The sequence below is a fragment of the Bos taurus genome, chromosome 1 (assembly GCF_002263795.3).
Source record: "Bos taurus isolate L1 Dominette 01449 registration number 42190680 breed Hereford chromosome 1, ARS-UCD2.0, whole genome shotgun sequence".
Taxonomy (NCBI): domain Eukaryota; kingdom Metazoa; phylum Chordata; class Mammalia; order Artiodactyla; family Bovidae; genus Bos; species Bos taurus.
In genome coordinates, this window is record NC_037328.1 from 76,466,966 (window position 1) to 76,490,102 (window position 23,137).

Here is a 23,137-nt window from a genome sequence, read left to right on the forward strand (position 1 = left end):
AAAGAATGTTCTGGGATTTTCATTTGAAAGAGCAGTGTTGGAGTTATAGTTCTGGCACTTTCAAGCCATGTGGACTTAAGTAAATGACATATACTCTATGAAATTTAATTTCTTTTCTGTTTAGTTTTTAGGAATAAACAAAATGTTTATAATCCACTAATGAGATAATTTTATATAGAGAAAAATCCAAAAACATTTAAAAGTAGAATAGAATAACGTAACAGTTTAGCATGTTTCTTGGAACTTAATAGGTATCATAAAAATTAACCATGACTTTATGATTTAATAAATGGTACAATACTGAATTTAAAAAATATACCATCTTAAATACTATCAAAAATGTAAGGCATTTAAGAAAAATATCCAATAAATATGTATGACTCCTCCATACAAAAAGAAATTTAAAAATTAAGTCAGGTGTCAGGTTTATTAGGCTATAATTTCAGTTCAGTTCAGTTCAGTTGCTCAGTTGTGTCTGACCCTTTGCAACCCCATGGATTGCAGTATGCCAGGCTTCTCTGTCCATCACCTAATCCCAGAGCTTGCTCAAACTCATGTCCATCAAGTTGGTATGCCATCCAACCATCTTATCCTCTGTCATCCCCTTCTCCTCCCACCTTCAATCTTTCCCAGCATCAAGGTCTTTTCCAATGAGTCAGTTCTTCACATCAGATGGCTAAAGTGTTGGAGTTTCAGTTTCAGCATCAGTCCTTCCAATGAATATTCAGGACTGATTTCATGGAGGATTGACTGGTTAGATCTCTTTGCAGTCCAAGGGACTCTCAAGAGTCTTCTCCAACACCACGGTTTAAAAGCATCAATTCTTCAGCTCTAAGCTTTCTTTTTAGTCCAATTCTCATATCCATACATGACCACTGGAAAAAATATAGCCTTGACTAGACAGAACTTGTTGGCAATATAATGTTTCTGCTTTCTAATATGCTGTCTAGGTTGGTCATAACTTTTCTTCCAAAGAGCAAGCGTCTTTTAATTTCATGGCTGCAATCATCATCTGCAGTGATTTTGGAGGCCCCCAAATAAAGTCTTCGACTGTTTTCATTGTTTCTCCATCTATTTGCCATGAAGTGATGGGACCGTATGCCATGATCTTAGTTTTCTGAATGTTGAGTTTTAAGCCAATTTTTTCACTCTCCTCTTTCACTTTCACCAAGAGGTTCTTTAGTTCTCTGCTTTCTGCCATAGGCATGGTGTCATCTGCATATTTGAGGTTACTGATACTTCTTCTGGCAATCTTGATCCCAGCTTGTGCTCAATCCAGCCTGGCATTTTGCATGATGTACTCTGCATATAAGTAAAATCAGCAGGGTGACAATATACAGCCCTGATATACTCATTTCCCTATTTGGAACTAGTTTGTTTTTCCATGTCCAATTCTAACTGTTGCTTCTTGACCTGCATGCAAATTTCTCAGGAAACAGGTAAGGTGGTCTGGCATTTCCATCTCTTTAAGAATTGTCTACAGTTTGTTGTGATGCACACAGTCAAAGGCTTTGGCATAGTCAATAAAGCAGAAGTAGATGTTTTTCTGGAACTCTCTTGTTTTTTTTGATAATCCTATGCATTTGGCAATTCGACCTCTGGTTCCTCTGCCTTTTCTAAATCCAGCTTGAACATCTGGAAGTTCATGGGTCATATACTGTTGAAGCCTGACTTGAAGAATTTTGAGCATTACTTTGCTAGAGTGTGAGATGAGTGCAATTATGTTGTAGTTTGAACATTCTTTGGCATTGCTTTTCTTTGGGATTGGAATGAAAACTGACCTTTTCCAGTTCTGTGGCCACTGCTGAGTTTTCCAAATTTGCTGGCATGTTGAGTGCAGCACTTTAACAACATCATGTTTTAGGGCTGGAAATAGCTCAACTGGAATTCCATCACCTCCACTAGCTTTGTTTGTAGTGATGCTTTCTAAGGCCCACCTGACTTCACATTCCAGGGTGTCCTGCTCTGGGTGAGTGATCATATTATCGTGGTTATCTGCATCATGAAGATCTTTTTTGTATCGTTCTTCTGTGTATTCTTGCCACCTCTTCTCAATACCTTTTACTTCTGTGAGGTCCATACCATTTCTGTCCTTTATTGTGTCCATCTTTGCATGAAATGTTTCCTTGGTATCTATAATTTTCATGAAGAGATCTCTACTGTTTCCCATCCTATTGTTTTCCTCTATTTCTTTGCCTTGATCAGTGAGGAAGGCTTTCTTATCTGTCCTTGCTATTCTATGGAACTCTGCATTCAGATGGGTATATCTTTCCTTTTCTCCTTTGCCTTTAGCATCTCTTCTTTTCTTAGCTATTTGTAAGGCCTTCTCAGAAAACTGTTTTGCCTTTTTGCATTTCTTTTTCTTGGAGATGGTCTTTATCACTGCCCCCTTTACAATGTCACAAACCTCTGTCCATAGTTCATCAGGCACTCTGTCTATCAGATCTAGTCCCTTGAATCTATTTCTCACTTCCACTGTATAATCATAGGGGATTCAATTTAGGTCATACCTGAATGGTCTAGTGGTTTTCCCTACTTTCTTCAATTTAAGTCTGAATTTTGCAATGAGGAATTCGTGATCTGTGCCACGGTCAGCTCCTGGTTTTGTTTTTGCTGACTGTATAGAGCTTCTCCATCTTTGGCTGCAAAGAATATAATCAATCTGATTTCAGTATTGACCATCTGGTGATGTCCATATGTAGAGTTGTCTTTTCTTTTGTTGAAAGAGACTGTTTGCTATGACCAGTGCATTCTCTCGGCAAAACTCTGTTAGCCTTTTCCCTGTTTCATTTTGTCCTCCAAGGCCAAATTTGCCTGTTACTCCAAGTATCCCTTTACTTCTTACTTTTGCATTCTAGTCCCCAGTGATGAAAAGGACATCTTCTTTGGGTGTTAGTTCTAGAAGGTCTTGCAGGTCTTCATAGAACCATTCACCTTCAGCATCTTCAGCATTACTGGTTGAGGCATAGACTTGGATTGCTGTGATATTAAATAGTTTGCCTTGGAAATGAACCAAGATCATTTTCTTGTTCATGAGATTGTATCCAAGTACTGCATTTTGGACTCTTTTGTTGACTATGAAGGCTACTCCATTTCTTCTAGGGGATTCTTGCCCACTGTAATAGATACACTGGTTATCTGAATTAAATTAATCCGTTCCAGTCTGTTTTAGTCCACTGATTCCTAAAACGTCTATGTTCACTCTTGCCATCTGTTTGACCACTTCCAATTTAGCTTGATTCATGGACCTAACATTCCTGATTCCTATGCAATATTGTTTTTTAAAACATCAGATTTTACTTCCCTCACCAGTCACCTCAACAAGTGGTCATTGTTTTCTCTTTGTCTTTGTTTCTTCACTCTTTCTGGAGTTATTTCTATATTCTTCTCCAGTAGTATATTGGGCACCTACCGACCTGGGGACATTATCTTTCAGTGTCATATCTTTTTGCCTTTTCATACTGCTCATGGGGTTCTCAAGGCAAGGATACTGAAGTGGTTTGCCATTCCTTTCTCCAGTGGACCACATTTTTTCAGAACTCTCCACCATGACCTGTCTGTCTTTGGTGGCCCCACATGGCATGAATCATAGTTTCATTGAGTTAGACAAGGCTGTGGACCATGTGATCAGTTTGATAGTTTTCTGTGATTGTGGTTTTCATTCTGTCTGCCCTATGATGGATTATGATAAGAGTTTTATGGAGGCTTCCTGATGGGAGAGACTGACATTGCGGGAAAGTGGGTCTTGTTCTGATGGGTGGGGCCATGTTCATTAAATCTTTAATCCAACTTTCTGTTGGTGGACAGGGCTGCTGTGTTCCCTCCCTATTGTTTGACCTGAGACCAAACTATTGTGGGGGTAATGAAGATAATGGCGACCTCCTTCAAAAGGTCTTGTGCAAGCACTGTGGTATTCAATGCCCCTGACCCTGCAACAGGCCACTGTCGACCCACACCTCCGCCAGAGACTCCTGGACACTCACAGGCACTTCTGGGTCAGTCTCTTGCAGAGTCATTGCTTCTTTCTCCTGGGTCCTGGTGTGCACAGGCTTTGCTTCTGCCTTCCAAGAGTCTGTTTCCTCAGTCTTGTGTAAGTTCTGTAATCAAATCCCACTGGCCTTCAAAGTCAAATTCCCTGGGGGTTCTCAGTCCCTTTGCCATGTCCCCGGGCTGGGAAATCTGTTGTGGAAATAATTCATGTGCAATAAACTTTTCTTTTTTCCAAGTGCAATTCTATGATTTTTAACAAATGCATGTGGTTGTGTAACCACTAGCACAATAAAAAGAGTCACCATTTACATCAACCCCCAAACTGCTCAAATGCTCCTTTGTCAACCTACTGTCCCCACATCCAAACCCTGGTTACCACTGTTCTTTTTTGTTTTTGTACTTACCATTTTGGCTTTGCCAGAACATCTTATTAATGGAATAATACAGTTTGTGGCTTTCTGAGTTTGGCTTCTCTCACTTAGCATCATGTATTTGCTAGCTACCCATGTGCTGCATGCATCAATAAATCCTTCCACTTTATTGCTGAATAGAATTGCATCGCATACTGTTCCACAGTTTGTTTATCCATTTAACAATTGACGGACAGCTGCGTTGTTTCTAGTTTTTGGCAACTATCAACACTGCAATAAACTTTCCCATACAGTTCTTTTCCTTTTTGTAATTTTTTTTGTGAACATGCATTTTATTTCTCTTGAGAAAGCACACAGGAGTGAGATTTCTGAGTCAAATCATTGTCGAAGTTGGAGAAAACTGATTTGTCACATGCCTATACTAATTTACATTCCCACTGCTGCTGCCGCCGCCGCTAAGTCACTTCAGTCGTGTCCGACTCTGTGCGACCCCACAGACGGCAGCCCAACAATATATAAATATTCCAGTTGCTCCACATTCTTGCCAGTACCTGGTACTCTGTTCTATTTTAGTCATTCTAATAACAGTGTAGTAATATTTCATTGTGATTAAAATTTGCATGTGGTTAATGACTGATATTTGGAGAAGGCAATGGCATCCCACTCCAGTACTCTTGCCTGGAAAATCCCATGGACAGAGGAGCCTGGTGGGCTGCAGTCCATGGGGTCGCTAAGAGTCAGACACGACTGAGCGACTTCACTTTCACTTTTCACATGCATTGGAGAAGGAAATGGCAACCCACTCCAGTGTTCTTGCCTGGAGAATCCCAGGGACAGAGGAGCCTGTTGGGCTGTTGTCTATGGGGTTGTACAGAGTCGGACACGACTGAAGTGACTTAGCAGCAGCAGCAGCAGCAATGACTGATAGTAGTGAGCAGATTTTCATGGTATTACTTGCTACCTGTGCATCATCTTTGATTAAGTTTCTGTATACTCTGAACTATTTTCTTATTAAGTTATAATAGGTCTTTATATATTCAGAATACAAGTCTCTCATCAGAAATATTTTGTGCATATTGTCATATAGTCTAAAGTTATTCTGTTATTTTTCTAAAGTGTCTTTTGAAATGCAAGACTTTTATTTTGAAGATGTCCAATTTTATCAATTTTTTGAAAAAATTGCAGTCATCATTTTTGTGTTGTAGCTTTAAAATTGTTGTTTGACCCAAGATCACAAGAATTTTCTTCTATCAGTTTTATATGTTTACACTTGATATTTGTGTTTATCATTCATTTCAGCTTAATCTTTTACAGTGCAAAGTGACACTGAAAGTTCTTTTGTAGAAAAATATCATAGTTTCAGTATTATTTGTTTAGGTGACTATCCTGAACTGCCTTGGCAGATATAAAAATATGTATAAGACAATTATATATAAATATGCATATATTTATGCTATTTTATTATTTAGTGTTTATATAATTTGTATATATTGTATCTAATTATGTACATATAATTACATGAATGCTAGAAAGAAAATATAAATTCTTTTTTTTTTTTATAGTGAAAACTTTTATATTTGGAATTAGCCAGCTGGACTCAGTTTAGATGATGCCAATTTTGTTGGCAACATCCAAAGCATCATAGTCAGGAGCCAGTCGAACATATGCCTTCTTCTCTCCATCAGGCCTGATCAGAGTATTGACCTTAGCCACGTCAATGTCATAGAGCTTCTTCACAGCCTGTTTAATTTGGTGCTTGTTGGCCTTGACGTCCACAATGAATACCAGTGTGTTGTTGTCTTCTATTTTCTTCATGGCTGACTCAGTGGTGAGGGGGAATTTGATGATGGCATAGTGGTCAAGTTTGTTTCTCCTAGGGGCGCTCTTCCGAGGATATTTGGGCTGCCTCCTGAGCCGCAGTGTTTTGGGCCGCCGGAAGGTGGGTGACGTCCGGATCTTCTTTTTTTTTGTGGCTGTGGACACCTTTCAACACTGCTTTCTTGGCCTTCAACATGGAGTTTACAACTGTATATTTATCAGGCTTCAAATAAATTTTTAAAACTCTTGAATACTTGCTAGCAGACAAAACAAAGTCTGTGATAAGAAAAAAGAAAAAATGAAAGTAAATGAGCTAAAGTTTGAATCAAGAAGCCAGAAAAAGAACCATAGAATAAACACAAGTACATGGAATGTAGAAGATAAAAGCATAAATTAATAAAATAAAATTGCATACTATTTATTACACTAAATATTGCAGAGACTCAAAAAGCGGAACCTGGTGCAACTAATTTTATGAGACAGGTAAAACTATGACACTTAAAAATTATAGAACATTTTTACATATGAACATAAAATCTAAACGTATTAAAGAAGTTAAGCAACTTTAATACAGTAGTGTGTGTGTGTGTGTGTGTGCATGGATTATATCATCAGTCAGTGGGATTTACCATAAGAGAGAAATTATAGTCAAATGAAACTGTAATTGATTTAATTATGTATTTTAGCAGATTAAATTTGAGAAATATTCAGATTAGCTTAATAAATAAAAAGCTACTCAATAAAATTAAACATTTATTGATAATTTAAAATAATAATAAGAATGTTTTAGCAAAGTAGGAATAGAGGAAATTTCCTTAAAGTGATTAATGAAATTACTACTGACAATCATAAACATAATGTTCTAAGATGAACCTGGAGATGCCTTTTAATTAATGAAAGAATTAATCACTATTGTCAATAACAGCCAATATTTTACCATTTCACACTCATGAAACAAGATAAAAGGAAAAGAGATATTAGAAAATAAAAAGTTAATATCATTTACTTAAAACAATGAGAATATGGAGATAAGGCACAGAAAATACAATAGGATTTTCATGTTATCTAGTCAACTCACAAAAATAAATATAATTTAAATATTTCAGCCACATCCAAATAACAATGTCATAGAACAAGATAAGTCATTTAAGATAACACAAAGATTATAAATCATAGTGGGATTTGTGAAACAAAGTTGAAGACTCTAAAATTAGATTGAATAAATAGAAAACAATATTCTCAAGTGAAAAATACTAATATTAAAATGTCAATCCTTCAAAATTAATTTATTAATTTAATGCAATTCTGATTGAGATCATAAGAGAAAAAGAGAGAGATAGAGATAGAGGTAGGAAAAAAGAGAGGGAGAGAGGGAATGGTACTGGGAGACTAAGGAATAAAAACAAGCAGTAAGATATGGAGTAATAATAATTGGAGAGAAACCTTCCTAATATGATAGTTTAAGGTATTAACAATCATATCTCTCTGCTATTGACCCAGGAATAGAGAAATAATACAATGTTTGGAGTTTAGACTTCTCCAAAACAATTTTTATGCAAAAAAAATTGTTAATATATGATAGAAATGATGTTACCCATCAATGAGGAATGAAGAGGGAATTCAGTAAATGGTGTGCTGGAACAACTATCTGTATAGAAAAGATTAAGTTTCATTCCTTTTCCCATAAAAGGTAAATCCACATGAATTAGTTATTTTAAAATGAGAAAAATATTTTAAAACTATTAGAGGAAAACAGTAAGATAACTTTGAACTCTTAGATTTAAAAAGTATTAGTTTGATATACAAAATTAGCAAAATCCATTAAAAATTAGACTAGTAAAGAACTAGATTAAGTTTTTAAATTATTATGACTAATGACGACCTAGTAAGATGAATGATGAGCCAGATTATGGTAGTGAAAACTGAAAGTGAAAGTCGTTCAGTTGTCTCTGATTCTTTGTGATCCCATGAACTATGTAGTCCATGGAATTCTCTAGGCCAGAATACTGGAGTGGGTAGCCTTTCCCTTCTCCAGGGTATCTTGCCAACCCAGGGATCACACCCAGGTCTCCATCATTGCAGGCAGATTCTTTACCAGTTGAGCCATAAGGGAAGCCCGATCGTGGTAGTATATATTACAAAATATTTAACAAACAAATTTATTGCTAAGAATATGTTAAAAGCTTCTACCAATAATTACCTTGACTACACTGATATATATTTACACCAAAGTTCATGAACTTGCATACTTTAAATATATGCATTTTATTATATATCAATCAAATTTCAATTAAGCAGCTAAAAATTAATAGGAATATAACTCAATAGGAAGGTAGGCAAAATATATGAAAAGGCAGTTCACTAACAAGGAAAATTGAATGGCTCTTAAGGATATACTGTGTTTATGTGCTTAGTCGCTCGGTTGTATCCGACTCTGCGGCCCCATGGACTGTAGCCCACCAGGCTCCTCTGTCCATGGGGATTTTCCAGGCAAGAATACTGGAGTGGGTTGTCATGCCCTCCTTCAGAGGATCCTCCCAACCCAGGGATCGAACCCAGGTCTTCCACATTGCAGGTAGATTCTTTACATCTGAGCCACCAGGGAAGCCCCATAAGGATTTAAAAAGATATTAACTCTCACTAGCAATCAGGGGAATACATATTACAGTAATGATGTTCCATTTTACAACCATAAGATTAGCAAAATGAAAAGAAGGTAACAATACCAGATCATGGTGTATGCTGTGGAAAACAGAAAGTCTGATACATTGCTGCTAGAAGTGTGAAATAGTACAATCATATTACAGAGTAAATTTTGCGATATTGATTACAGTTAAAAATGTGAATATGCATTAATATCCAAAGGCCTAGTAATTTGAATTCTAATAGCTAGAAAAAAATCCTTGTATATGTGCCACATGGTACACATACAAAGATTTTTGTTGAAATAATGTTTACAATAGCAAAAATCAAAAGCAGTCAAAATATTACAAACAGGAAAATGGCTAAATAATTTATAATTTATCCCTGAATTGAGAGACTTACTAATAGGCAATAGCTAAGCTTAATTGTAAAGATCATGAATAAAATGTTGAATGAACAATTTTTAGATTTAAACACACAGAATAAAATAATTTAATTAAAAATTTAAAATACACAAAATCATACTAAATGTTCTATGAAGATGCACATATAGGTAATAAAAGTACAATATAATTGGCTAGAAAGATATAAGATATGTTAGGTTTTTCATGGTGATTACTTCTGGAAGCTATATAGAGAGAGGTAGTTAGTACTGGGCAGAGAAAAAGAAAGCGATTTTGAATTTATCTGATAATATAATGTTCTTTCTCTTTATTTAAAAAATGTATATGTGTGTGTCTGAAGCGGTGATAACATTATTAATAATATTAATCTGTAATATTATTCTATTCATGTTTCTGTGATTTTAAATATTTTGAAACAAAACAGTGGCTTCATATTTTCTTAAGATCTGAATGAGCAACAAATGCAAACCTTGTCACAAAATTGCAAAGCACTAAGTAATACAGGTACGGCAACCCTTATTTAAACAAAATATTAGGCCCATGTACCCATTTATTATGACTTACTGATTGATAAATGAATGCCATCTCATACTTAGTAATTATTAAATGAATAACAAACCAGTGACCAACTTATAAGTGCTGAGAAAATATGACAATAACAAAGCAAAGGGACCAGATGGAGGTGGGAGTGGAAATGTGGAGATATGCGTGCCTTCCAATGTTCCACACCAGGCTTAGCTTGCTGTCGACACTCAGTAAATGTTAAGCAACAATAATAATAATGGTACCATCTGCATGCCAAATTTAGACTGGTAGAAACATACAGGATTGACAGCCCTAAAGGCCAGACTTCCCTTACTTATTATTCTCAATGTGTACAGTATTTTTCTTAGCTCAGTTAATAGGATAAATATTCTTTCAGTCACTCAGCCAGAAAGCCACCATTATCTTTAACTCTCCCTGCTCAGTCATCACGCACAAACACTTTCAGAAATCTACCAGTCTACAGTGTCTTTCCCTTCCGAACCAGGCATAGCATTGCTATTATAGTTTCCATAAAAACTGCAAGACTCTATTTGTTACTTGCTCAGAAAAGCTCTGATAATGTTTTGTTACCTAAGAGGGTAAGATCATAGTATTTTAACTTGATGTATAAGATTTTTTGATTGCCTCAACTCGTATTTCCAACATAATATCATGCTGCATCACTTGAAAACCTTCTCTTGCATCCTATTTGCCTCACATATGAGGCTAAGGAATTTTTTTCAAATAAAAAAAAAACCCAAACCTCTATGTACTTACACTTTTCTCATGTGAAATGATCTTACCTCTACCTGTTTTGATTTCTACCCATTATTCAAAGATCAATTTAGTTATCTCCTGTGTGAGAACATTGCTGTTCCTCCCAGGAGAATCTAATTTCTCTTTCATTTTCCTTTTATATATTGTTTGTGCTTTTCACACCATATTATAGTTAAAATTTATTATGCATCATATATTCTTCTAAGTTCCTTTTACCATCATATTAACAATATTATAATACATATTAACATACAATCTTCATAACAATCCCAGAAGGTCATTGTTAACCATTTGACAGACGAGAAAACTAAAGTATGGAGAAATCAACTGATTTGACCACAGATAGTAAGTGACAGAGCTGGGATCTGAATCCATAGAGCCTGCTTTCAACCACTAGACTAGATTCTAAGCTACTTAATAGAAAGTGATTCTCTTAAGACCACTTCATAAAGTTTTACCTTGATCCCATCCACCATCCCACGTAAGTATCAGATTCCTCACAGCACCTAACAGGGCTTCTTATAGCTGGCAAATAAATTATGATATGTAAAGGAAAAAGCAAAAAAATAAAAAGATTCAATTGATATCATTTAAAAGCATTATTATCACTAATATTATTATCAAACTAATATTATCTCAACAACAAAAAATAAAGCATCTAGCATTTATTCCATTCTTCACCCTCCAGATGGCAACTAGGCTTTGGAGATATTTAGTTCTAACCTATCTTCCCCATTAAGAGTAATTAATAGCATTGTGTGCTTTATGTACTTCAAATGGAGTTAGAGCTGCTCTGGAAGATAAACCCAAAATGCACTGACAGTATTCTGCAAGACGTATGCCCTTGAGGGAATTAGGTAGAATTATTCACAAGGAAGCCCTGGGAACTAGACAAAAGGAGAACGTTATCAGAAAGTTTGTGTCTCTGCTCCCCAAATTCATCTGTTGAAATCCTAACCCCCAATGTGATTGTTTTAGGAGGTGATGTCTTGGGATGTAATTGGTCATTAAGGTGGAGACCTCATAAATAGGATTAGTGTCCTTGTAAGAAGAGATTGAAGCATTTGCTCCCTCTCTCTCTCTCTGTTCTCTACCATATGAGGATACACCCATCTGCAAACCAAGAAGCAGGCTTTACCAGACACTGGGTCTGCCAGCCAGAAGTCTTGGTCTTGACCTTTTCAGCCTCCAGAATCATGAGAAATAAATGTTTGTTGTTTAAGATACTAAGTTTATGGCGATTTGTCATAGATGACTAAAACATAGAGTAACCCTGGAAACCGACTAGGTGTGGTCTCCCTGACAATCAAAGAGAAAATAGCCATGCAGTTTCCTTTAGAAGCTATACTCAAAGAACTCCAGTTGTAGTGGAAAGTTGAAGATCCCTGTGTTCCAGGAAGACATCAACCATGAAAGTTATACTTCACAACACAGTTCCTGAGAAACCAAAGAAAACAATGATAGTGATGGAAATAACCCAGACTATTAAGACTTCTCCATATGAGCCTATTAGTTAGGACCATGTAGGTGCCAAAGAAGGATAGGAGTCCTTTAAACATTGATAATCAACTTTTTGACATTCCTGAGTTGGGAGTTTATAAGATATTTTAATTTAATTCATAAAAATAAGGAAATGTGGAAAATTAATACTTACTTTAGCTCATGCATACGTTGATCAATCAAACCACAGTTTGGAAGCTACTTGTAAAATAAAGTTTTATAGAGAATAGACATTTTTGCCTTGGTTGTTTTTGATAGATCCTAAAATCCATTTGTAGAGAAACCACAGACAGACGGACAATTTGACTAATTCCATCTGAACTTTGATGACAGAACATAATTAAAGAGAAATTATAAGAAAATGAACAGATTATCATTTTCTTTATTAAAAGAATCACACAAAACGGAAGAGTTTACAGTTTATTTTGTAATATCTCCACCTGACTAAATCCTAATCTTGTTAATTTCTCCCAGAGGAATAATGCCAGAAGAGTAAAAACTATATATGAAAAGATGTCCTTCACAATGTTATTTATAAAATAAAAAGTTAACCAAAATAATTTATTCAAGTTGAGACACTATTTAAAGAGAAAACTAGCACTAAAATTAACAGATATTCAATGATCTATATAACAGTCATAAATTAGGATGCTTTTTTTGCAGACTGGAAACTATGGTTATGGCTATAATGAATTTAGTTAGGTAAATTATAGTCCACTCATTAAAAATATTGGCTACAGAGACTACTCTTAAAATTCTTATTCAACTCAATAATATGTATTACACAAAAGGTATATCACACTGAATATGTTCCCTGTTTAGAGGAAAGTGAAATTTTATCGACTTTTGAAGTTGTATTATAGTGTGCTTTCACTATATAAATATTGTTAGCATACATATGGATACTAATAATTAAAAAAAAATAAGAACTTGTGCCTGACTTTTAAGATGGTGAATGAAATTTTCGGTGATTTCTTTTTTTTTTTTTTACTTTTCACTTGTGTTATTTCTATAGCATTGTTTAGACAATACCTTGCTAAGTCACTTCAGTCGTGTCCGACTCTGTGTGACCCCATAGACGGCAGCCCCCCAGGCTCCCCTGTCCCTGGGATTCTCCAGGCAAGAACACTGGAGTAGGCTACCATATCCTTCTCCAATGCATGAAGGTGAAAAGTGAAAGGCAAGTCACTCAGTCGTGTCCGACTCTTCGCAACCCCATGGACTGCAGCCTACCAGGCTCCTCCGTCGGTGGGATTTTCCAGGCAAGAGTACTGGAGTGGGGTGCCATCACCTTCTCTGAGACAATACCTTAGAAATGACAAAAAATGACAAACTTGAATATTCAATCTATTGGCATTAATAATTAGAGTTAATTAGCAAATATATTATTTATTGAGTTCTATTAGGTAATAAGTATTCCCTGGTGGTTCGGATGGTAAAGAATCTTCCTGTAACACAGGACATCCAGGTTTGATCCCTGGGTCATAAAGATACCCTAGAGAAGGGAAAGGCTACCCACTCCAGTATATTTGCCTGGAGAATTCCATAGACAGAAAAGCCTTGTGGGCAACAGTCCTTGGGGTTGCAAAGAGTCAGACACGACTGAGCTACTAACACACACTATTGTGATAAATGCTTCGTTTATAACTGCATATGATGAACTTTAGGTTTAAAGGAATTAAGTAATTGGCCAAAGGTCAAACCCATGATAAATAGCTAACTCCAGCATCGAATGGCTGATCCCAAAAGATGTGCTGCTCACCCACTGGAGAAGGCCCTGTCCTGTTCCACACCTTATTTAATTTTCATTTGGTTTTATGCTAACATTAAACACTCAAAATAACAGCCCTGAATCTGGCTATGACCCAATGCAAGGTCTCCCAGGAGACTGCTGGCCGAGTATCAGAGATCCCAGATGGGAAACCCATATAAGCCACCTTCCTAGGCTTTCTTTGGCAGCGTATATTTCGATCCCAGATGGAAACTGCAAGTGAACAAAACCAAATTGTACGGTTCAAATATGCTGGATTGATTCAGCTCAAGTTTCTTGAAATTAAATTTTTTGAAAGTTAAAATCATGGGATGAATAATTTTTTAATTAGAATTTTTTCATGTAATCTTTTGACTATAAAATGTAGCCCTGTAAATCATAGTGATGAATTGGAAAAATAATGCCATTTTGCAGTATATTTTACCCTTTTAATAAGAAATTTTCATTTTTGTTTTCCTTAGGTCTTATAGTCCATGTTTTTTTCTTCATGTTTTCTTCATGTTTTTATCCTTCTTTTACCTGAAGTATTTTTATACTTCTCAACATCTGAGAAGATGGCACAAGGCTTCTTCCCTCTGAATAATGTGATAGGGAGTTCATTAGTTGATCCAATGGCTAGTACTTGGCACTTTCACTGCTGGGGTGTATGTGTTATTAATGGCTATGTATGTGATGTGACGTGTTAATTGTTGAAGAATGACCCTATCCAGGCCTCTGAGGAAGAAATTAAGCTGACGTTTCATTGAAGGCGAAGAAAGGAAAGAGACAAGTATTTGGTCAGTGAGAGAAATACAGCCAGACTGGAAGGAGAGTTGGATTCTCTTTGAAGAATTATGGAAGTGGCAGAGAATTTAGAGGTGACGGCAACTTGCAATCTATGCCATACAGAGTTTGGCTGGACTCCTGTAAGAGGTCAGGCTATTGCATGTGCAGAATGGTTTTTTGGTACCACTCTTTGTAAGTAACAATAGCAGTGCTGCTGAGCCAGGAGCACAGTCTTTGACCAAGAAAAAGATACAGTCCTAACATTCAAAAGTGATATTTTATAGTTGAGAAGAGCTAACCATGTGATCACAATAGCAAAAGGATCATGCATGTTTCCACTGTCCTGACACCAAGTAAGCTTGATATACGCCATCATGAGTGATACTGGATACTTTACTAGCATGGTGATAAGGTCTCAGAGCTAGGTTTAATTTAACCTAGGGAAAAAATGTAAATGTGGCATTTCTCACACATAAGTTTTATAGAATAAGTTCATAATGCTATATGTAAAATGAGCTATATCATCATAAGATTCTCTTACTGAAAAAACCATGTGTCATCTACGAAAATGTGAAATCTCTGCCATCTGCAGATCTGTTTAAGTATTTTTGAAAACAAGCTTTTTTGAAAGATTTATAAAGTAAGAACTTCAAGCAGAAATTTTGTTTCCAAAGGTGAGATATTCTCAATTTTGAATATTCAGCAAAGTGTATGTGATGTCTTGTAGGGGAAAGATGGAAAAGAAAAAGGACATTAACTTAAATTCAACAGTTTTTATTTAGGTGGATGTATGAATATATTTGCTGCATGGCAAAGCATTTGCAGAATCGCCCACCTACTCAACTACCGAGATTAAATCCCATCATACTTACAAGTAAACAAATTCTTAGGCCATTTTCCCTCAAATCTTTATAAGAATGTCAAGACAGTTTGGTGCTAGACATCTAAATGGAAAAGATATGAATTCTGGAAATCTGTCAGCTAGTACTTTTGTATAATTCATCATGAATATTAGTTATCTCTTTTCAACAGCATAAGTGGTAGTAAAAAGATTAATGTTTTTTTTTTTTTTTTTTGGACAAGCCAAATGTTTCCTGGATTTTTTTTGCAATAGTGAAGAAATGTAAATATTTAAGTAGAAGTATTTTGAGTGTGCTGCAAGAGAAATTTCACCAAAACAGTATTTATACATTTTCATTCTATAATTAGGCTTATTCATTTTATCAATCTTTTCAAAGAATCAGCTTTTTATTTCATTGATTCTCTTTTTAGATTGAGCACTTAATAGGTTTCCATTTTCTTTCCTTTCTTAGCGTATCAGTTATAATTTGTTTACTTTCTTTGGTGATTGCCCTTGAGTTTGCAATATACATTTGAAACAAATACAAGTCCTCTTTCAAATAACAATATATCACTTCTCATGTAGTGCAAGTACAAATATAGCAAATAATTATCATTCTTTACTACCATCCCCTGTATCATTGCTCTCATTAATTTCAGTTACACATAAGCTATAAGCATTGAATACATTGTTGCTTTTATTATTTTGAATACACTGTTTTCTTTGATAGGTTAAAAATAAAACTAATAAAAGTTTTGATTTTACTTTTCTTTTTTCTTTTTTTAGTCTCCTCTTTTCTTTATGTTGATCTGAGTTTCTGACCAATATTATTTTCCTTATCTCTAAAGAACTTCTTTTAACATCTTTTTTTGAAAAGCAAGAAATTCCCTCAATATTTGTTTGAGAAAACCTGAATTTCTCCTTCATTTCTAAAGTATAGTTTTGTAGGGTACAGAATTCTAAGTTCATATTTTTTTCTCTCAACACTAAATATTTCATTTCATTCCCTTCTTGCTGCGTGATATCTGATAAGCAGGATGTAATTATTACCTTTGATTCTAAAACTAAAATACTCACCAGCAAGCAGTAAGGACTTCATTGCTAGTGGTAAATGGGATGACAATAACTCTTGCATGCCACAGACTTATATTCATTCAGTAAGAGTCTTACCAAAGATATGTAGATTAAAATAAGGTGTAGGCAAAAGCTTTAGCTTCAGGAACAGTTTTAAAAGGTTGATATTTAAATATCATGGTAGGGACAATGGTAATTCTTAAGATTGTCATTTGACTGGCTTTTATTTACAACTTTCAAAGCTTAAAAAATAAAGTAATAGACTCAGGTAGTTTGAAAAAAAAAAAAAGAAAAACCTCCATGAGGACATCTCCTGTAGATACAAGGCAGAGGCTCAACTTTTAATGATAAAAGTAGCACAGTTACAACTAATTCTATGACCTTTCTAGGTCTCATGTAAAAGACTTGGTGCTAATAGAAAAAAGAATGAGACTTGAGGCCTTGGTGGGAACATTTGATTGAATGAGCTTCACACTTCTAACCTCGGGATTCTCCTGTATATTCTGTTCTGGTAGAGGCAGTTTCTTTTCCCTTGTCATAAAAAAGATGCCTCTATTCCCTGGAATTTCTGCAAAAACATCTGAGACTTTTGTTTTGCAAGATCATATTCTTGTTTTCATCAAAAATGCCCCCACTTCCTTTTATTACTTCCACAGTAGTAAATACAGTCAGCTTGAACAGGAAAATAAAACCCTTATTTCAGGAGAAGTTAGACAGAAGAGAGGAGAATGGGAGGGGAGTGTGGAGGAGACAGAGAGGGAGGGAGAATCAATAAGCAAATGGGATAAAATGTTAACAACAGATGAACTGGGGTTAAACTTATATATATGTTCTTTGTACTATGTTTATTTTGTAACTCTTAACTCTTTGTAAATTGAGATTATTTCCAAATACAAAATTTTAAAGTGTATATTTTCCAAACTGTGCTTTAAAAGTATGAGAAAAAAAAAATAAGCTTTTCCTCTTGAGACTCTTAAATGCTATATCTCTAAGGAGAGCAAAAGTTATAAAAATATTCTTTGATTTTAAGATTCTAAAAGAAGCTAAAATCTTTTAAACTTCACACTCAACATCCCCAAACACATTTTCAGAAATAAATCTTATATGATTAGTTGGATGAATAGCTTTTTATATCTAATAAAACCACTTTCCTTAGATATGCCAGAGCAGGAGATTGTGAAATTGGTATGAGCTGGTTCAAAAGTAATCCAAGTCTTTGCTTGCATTCCAAACAAGCAAGATCAAAAACTAAGTCTAAGAAGCAAGTTGTTCCTTAATTATTTGACTTCTTTGACCCTAAGAAATACCTGAATTTTAAGGGACAAAGTAATTCCCATGAAATTGAATGTTCTAAGACCTTAAAATGTAAGATGCAAAGTAAATGTCCAAAATGAATCACCCTCCTCACTTTAGTTAAGAATTGTTTAAAAAATATTTCATATTTTTAAGTTTATGAGATATGACAGGGAGATTAATTTTAAAAATCTGCCAAAGATTGTGTTATTATTATGTCTGATAAATTATTTCCACTCACTTATATAATTTAATGTCCAAATTACAAATGGTAAAATGCTTTAACTAATATATAATGTCATTCTATTGGAACTTTAGGATAAGTGGCTCTTTATTTCTCTAATCTGACCACTGCTTGTCTGCCTCTTCAGTACAAAATTGACATATTGCTTATACTATGAAACAAAAGTGACATTTAAAACCTCTTTTTGTGGGATAAGTCTCATCAGGCAGGGCAAGCAGAGATGAAAACATGTCTCTCATTGCAGAGATGATAATTCCTGGGGAAAGTTTTTGCAGTTCTTTCTCTTTTTTTCTCATTTTCCAGAAGCAGTAGTTTAGGGTTTAAATGCTTAATCAGTTCAAACTCCCATATTAGATGAGCTCTAACAGCAAATTAAGACTTCTAAGGTGTCCTAAAAATATCAGGTGATTCACTACCATGGGATAGACAAACTATATTTGTCCTACTGGTCATATTTTCAGTACCCAAATTTTATTTTAACCCACTTATTTTACATCAGAATAAACTGTGGCCTTGACAAGGAAGATAACCTGTCTAAAGATGAGTTGGAATTAATACCCAGACATCTTCCCACTCTAGTATTCTTGCTTGGAAAATTCTATGGACACAGGACCCTGGCTGGCTAAAGTCCATGGGGTTGCAAAGAGTCAGACACAACTGAGCATGAGCGCACGAACATACACACACACACACACACACACACACATTTTGCTTAAGTCTAGTATTATATGAGGCACGCCTAGAAAACTGTTTTTGTTTACTCTGGGTTTACCCTGCTGGTGACTTTAGTCTGAGTGCAAGATGGAAGCTCAGATTCCTTGTGTTGATAATGATATTGAAATCATTGCATATATATTAGTTTTAAAGTTAAACAGGGTCATTCCCATGTGAAATCTAACTGGGTCTGCGGAGTTCAAATAGGTTTTAACTTTTGTGGTGGTTGATGCTTGACTTGAGCCTACAACTTCAACATATATTGTTTTAACTTTTAAAAGTGAATTTTTAGTATTTCAAGATAAAATAGAAACTAGAAAAACAATAGAAAATATTAGCAAATATAAGTGTTAGTTTTTTGAAAAGGGGAAGTGTATTGATAACCCTTTAGCTAGCTTAATCAAAAAAAAAAAAAGAGAGAGAGAGAGTGGAAAGACTCAAATAAACAAGAATGTGAATAAAACAGGAGACATTAAAACTTAAGAAATTCAAAGATTCATACTAATATGAAAAGTATACCCACAAAATTTGGATAACCTAGATGAAATAGATGAATTCCCAGAAACATAGAATTTGGAAAGACTGAATCATAAAGAAACAGAAAATCTGAACAGACTAATAGTGAGTAATGATGTTGAAGCTGTAATCATAAACCTCCCACTTGTTAATCATAAACATCCTACTTGTGAATTTTATAAACATTTAAAAAAATTAACACAGATCTTTCTCAAGCTCTTCCAATAAAATTGGAGAGAAGGGAACACCTTAGAATTGCAAGCTCTTGTTCTGAAAAATACCCATGGAAAATTTTGAGGACTACATTGATTCTGTATTCTTCCAAAGATAATTTATGTTTTCCTTGGCCAGATAACTGGGTACACTATCAACTTGGGATCTTTTTTAAATAAAGTTCTGACCTTAAGTTTTGCTGGATAATATAGGTGTGTAACCCAGAGTTACATAACCACATGAGAGTCAGCCTATGTTTGTAGGGTAATTATGAAATTTGAACTGTCATTGGATCTAAAACATGAGATCTCAAATGCTTTGTATTTGTCATTTTAGGCTGAGGACTTAGGGAAGCAGGTGATAAATGGAATTATGGTCCAAATCCGAGTTACTGTATGTAGGACAGGTCCTTGGATGCATCCTCAGGTTGTATCCATGATCCCCAGAACATAATTGGCATGCATATATTTATAAGCTAGTTGAACCCTCATATTGATTATCTTGACTGTGGAACAAATTATATTATGGTAAGAAATACCAAGTGAAAGCTCCTGAAACTGTCCCATCACACTGCCAGGATAGTAAGCCAGCTGTATTACCACATCCCAGAAGGAACTGCAGAGGTAAATATAATCATCAAAGATATAAAATAGGCTGGAGTGGTGACCCTGCCCCCATTCAGTTCAGCAGTACCATGCCCCCAAACTCAGAGGGGTAATGACAGATAACAGAGAATATGGTAACCCTCACCAGATGGCAGTACCCACTGCAGCGGATCCTTATTAAATAGACCCAGATAGTCTCTAACACTTAGTATGCAGCTATTGAACTGCAGAATGTATTATTGTCAATCCTCATCGGCAAAGGAAAAAAGAGTTTGTTTTGAATGAGATAGACTGCAATACACATTTATTGTTTTGACCCTGAGATATGTTATTTTTTTGATCTTTATTCCAGTAGTTGGCAGGTACTCTGGTTATCTTAAAATTCTGTGTAATATTATACTAGTCCACTATATTGCTCCACCATGCTACCTGGACTTGGGAAGGAGGAAATTTCAAGTACATTTTATAGTTTATTTATGGCTTCAAAAATTATAAAATATAACTTCAGAAAACAACCTGAATTTATTCTTATGTATCTAACTCTTTAAATGTATATAATTTTGGTATATCTTGGGAAGTTATTTTTTTCTAAATTTTGAAACAATTTATTCTAGATATATTATTAAATAACCCCCAAGTTCCTTATTTATTTGCAGATGTCTTCAAAATATGTTATTTGCAGTCTATTTTATTGCCTATTATCTATTTTGCACATATATTTTATTGAGCACAATATTTTTTTAATTTAGAGAAATATTTAAACTATGTCTACTTTTGCTTTTTAAATATTCTTTGACATCCTTACCTGTTTATGTTTCCAGATAATATCTATTGTCTCATTATAAGGTTCCAAGAAAAAAAACGGTAAGGTTTAGTAGTGAAATTATGTTAATTCCACTAATTAATTTGGGAAAATTAAAATCTTTATAATTATTAGACTTATCCCTAGTAAAAGTTTCTGCACTTATATATTCAATAAATTGTCACTGATTTATATAAAATATGAATATTTTCACTGTGTTAATCAAAGAAAACTTTGTATTGTTCCCTTTGTACATGCAATCTACATTAATAAATATTTTATAAGAAACATCAATGAATAAAGCAAACCAGGAAATAAAGCCTGAAAAAATGTATTCTATTTTCTATGTAAATCTAAACCTTATAAATGTAGATATGCTGTCGTATGTAGAAAAGGAAAATGATAATGGTGAAGAGTCCTTGGCATCACACAGAGAATTAATTGAAAAGTAACAGGATTTAGCCTATATAAATGAGAAGTTATAAATTAATTATATTGGAAAGTTTTTCATATAAACAGAATAGATATATGTATGGTCATAAGAAATACAATTGCACCATGGATAGAAATCTCAAGGCAATAGATTTGGACGAAGTATTTTAATAAATTAAGTTAATGATAACATAGGCTATCCTAGATGGCAGTGAGCTAGCCCTTGCCCTTAGAGAAGACGATACCACTTGGAAGGGTATTTGTGAAACAGATAAGGTATTAAACAGTGATATTTTGAATTTCCTTCAATGATAAGTCTACGATAGCATGGAACTCACTGTATAGTTTTTTCTTCATTCTGATGTTCTTCTAATCGCAAATACAAAATTCATGATCTTAAAAAAATATACTAGATCATCATTCCCATGACTGCATTGCTTCAGTTTTTAGTTCAGTAAGCAGGTTTTTTTTTTTTTTTTTTCTTTTTTTTGGCCGATGTAATACCACACCTGTAACATAGGATATCATTTGAGGACACAGCCCTTATTTAAATTCCTTCAGGGTTCATTTTAAAGTTAATGGTTTCTGCTGATGTGTTGGATTTGCTTCACATTGTTAAATGCTTGAATACAAGTTAGAAAAGCTAACTTTACATTCTTTTGCTCGTGAACAAAATAAATCCCCCAAGACAAAAACCAAGAAGGGTGATTGACCTAACTCAGTTTTTGTGCCTTTATTTGTTAAGGAAGTTGAAAGTGCCATGAGATTGATTTAATCAAATAAATAGGTTGGGGTTGACACTTAGGTAATTTGTACAATTCTGTTTGGTCCCCCTTCTAAGTACTGCCAAGCCTGTTTCCATGTGGACAAACCAGACTGTTTGCTGGTAAATTATCACTTTTTGGAAACTGAGCTAACACTACTTCACTTAAAAAAAAAAAAAAACGCTTGTAAAGTCTAATGTAAATACCTAACAGCCCACCCTTGTTTGTGTTTCAGCTGGGTGGTTTAAATGGTTTGTGAACTTTGTTTACTTCACATACAAAATCAGCTGGTTTTCTTAGTCTCTAACTGGAAACTGATAACTTCTATTTCTTTGATTACAAGTAGAGCAGTTTTTAATCTCTTGGAAAAGATTTTAAGAAAGCATTTACTATTTTTACACTTAACTCATGCATTTTCAAGAATTATTTTCTGTTTTCTAATTTTATTTATTTATTTTATTATTTATCTTTGTGCTGGGTCTTCGTTGCTGTGTGGGCTTTTCTCTAATTGTGGCAAGCAGGGGCTACTCTCTAGTTGTATGGCATGGGCTTCTCTTTAAGGTTGTTTCTCTTGTTGCAAAGCATCGGATCTAGGGTGCGTGGACTCAGTAGTTGTGGTTCCTGGGCTATAGAGCACAGACTCAATGATTGCAGCACACAGGCTTGTTGCTCCGTGGCATACGGAGTTTTCCCAGATCAGAGATCGAACCTGTGTCTCCTGCATAGGCAGGCAGATTATTTACCGCTGAGCCACCAAGAAAGCTCTCAAGCACTTTTGAGCGGCACAGTGAGCAAAACAAAAGTATGTACCAGCTTTGTTCAGTGAGATTCAGGCATCCTACTACATATACTCCAGGACATATGTGAGGTTCTAAGGAAAGAGAATGAACCCAGTTTTTGCATAGAATTGCTTAAGAAGTAATAAGGGAGGAAAGAAACAAATATAATTTGTTTCATCACGCAAAACAAAACCTGAGTAGCACGAGAAAGGGATTAAGTGCCATAAGAGTTCCTGAACAAGAATAAAAACTTTTCATTGGGAAAGATTTTGTGAGCTCAAAGGTCAACAGAGTTT

At 34.9% G+C, this 23,137-nt stretch overlaps 2 protein-coding genes and 1 pseudogene across 3 annotated transcripts in view; 1 reads left to right on the top strand and 2 right to left on the bottom strand.

Annotated features, from left to right (window-relative positions):
* The window catches only part of GMNC (geminin coiled-coil domain containing), a 137,571-nt gene that overhangs the window by 91,732 nt on the left and 22,702 nt on the right, over positions 1-23,137 (top strand). The gene's annotated exons all lie outside the window — the stretch shown is intronic.
* LOC104970908 (large ribosomal subunit protein uL23-like) lies at positions 5,891-6,390 on the bottom strand (annotated as a pseudogene). The gene has a single exon (XR_001500615.2). The product of XR_001500615.2 is annotated as a large ribosomal subunit protein uL23-like (transcript).
* Positions 12,437-23,137, bottom strand: part of IL1RAP (interleukin 1 receptor accessory protein) — a 244,081-nt gene continuing 233,380 nt past the window's right edge. The window contains exon 13 of the transcript NR_190886.1: positions 12,437-13,336. The gene's annotated coding sequence lies outside the window, so the exon portion shown is untranslated. The remainder of the gene's footprint in view (positions 13,337-23,137) is intronic.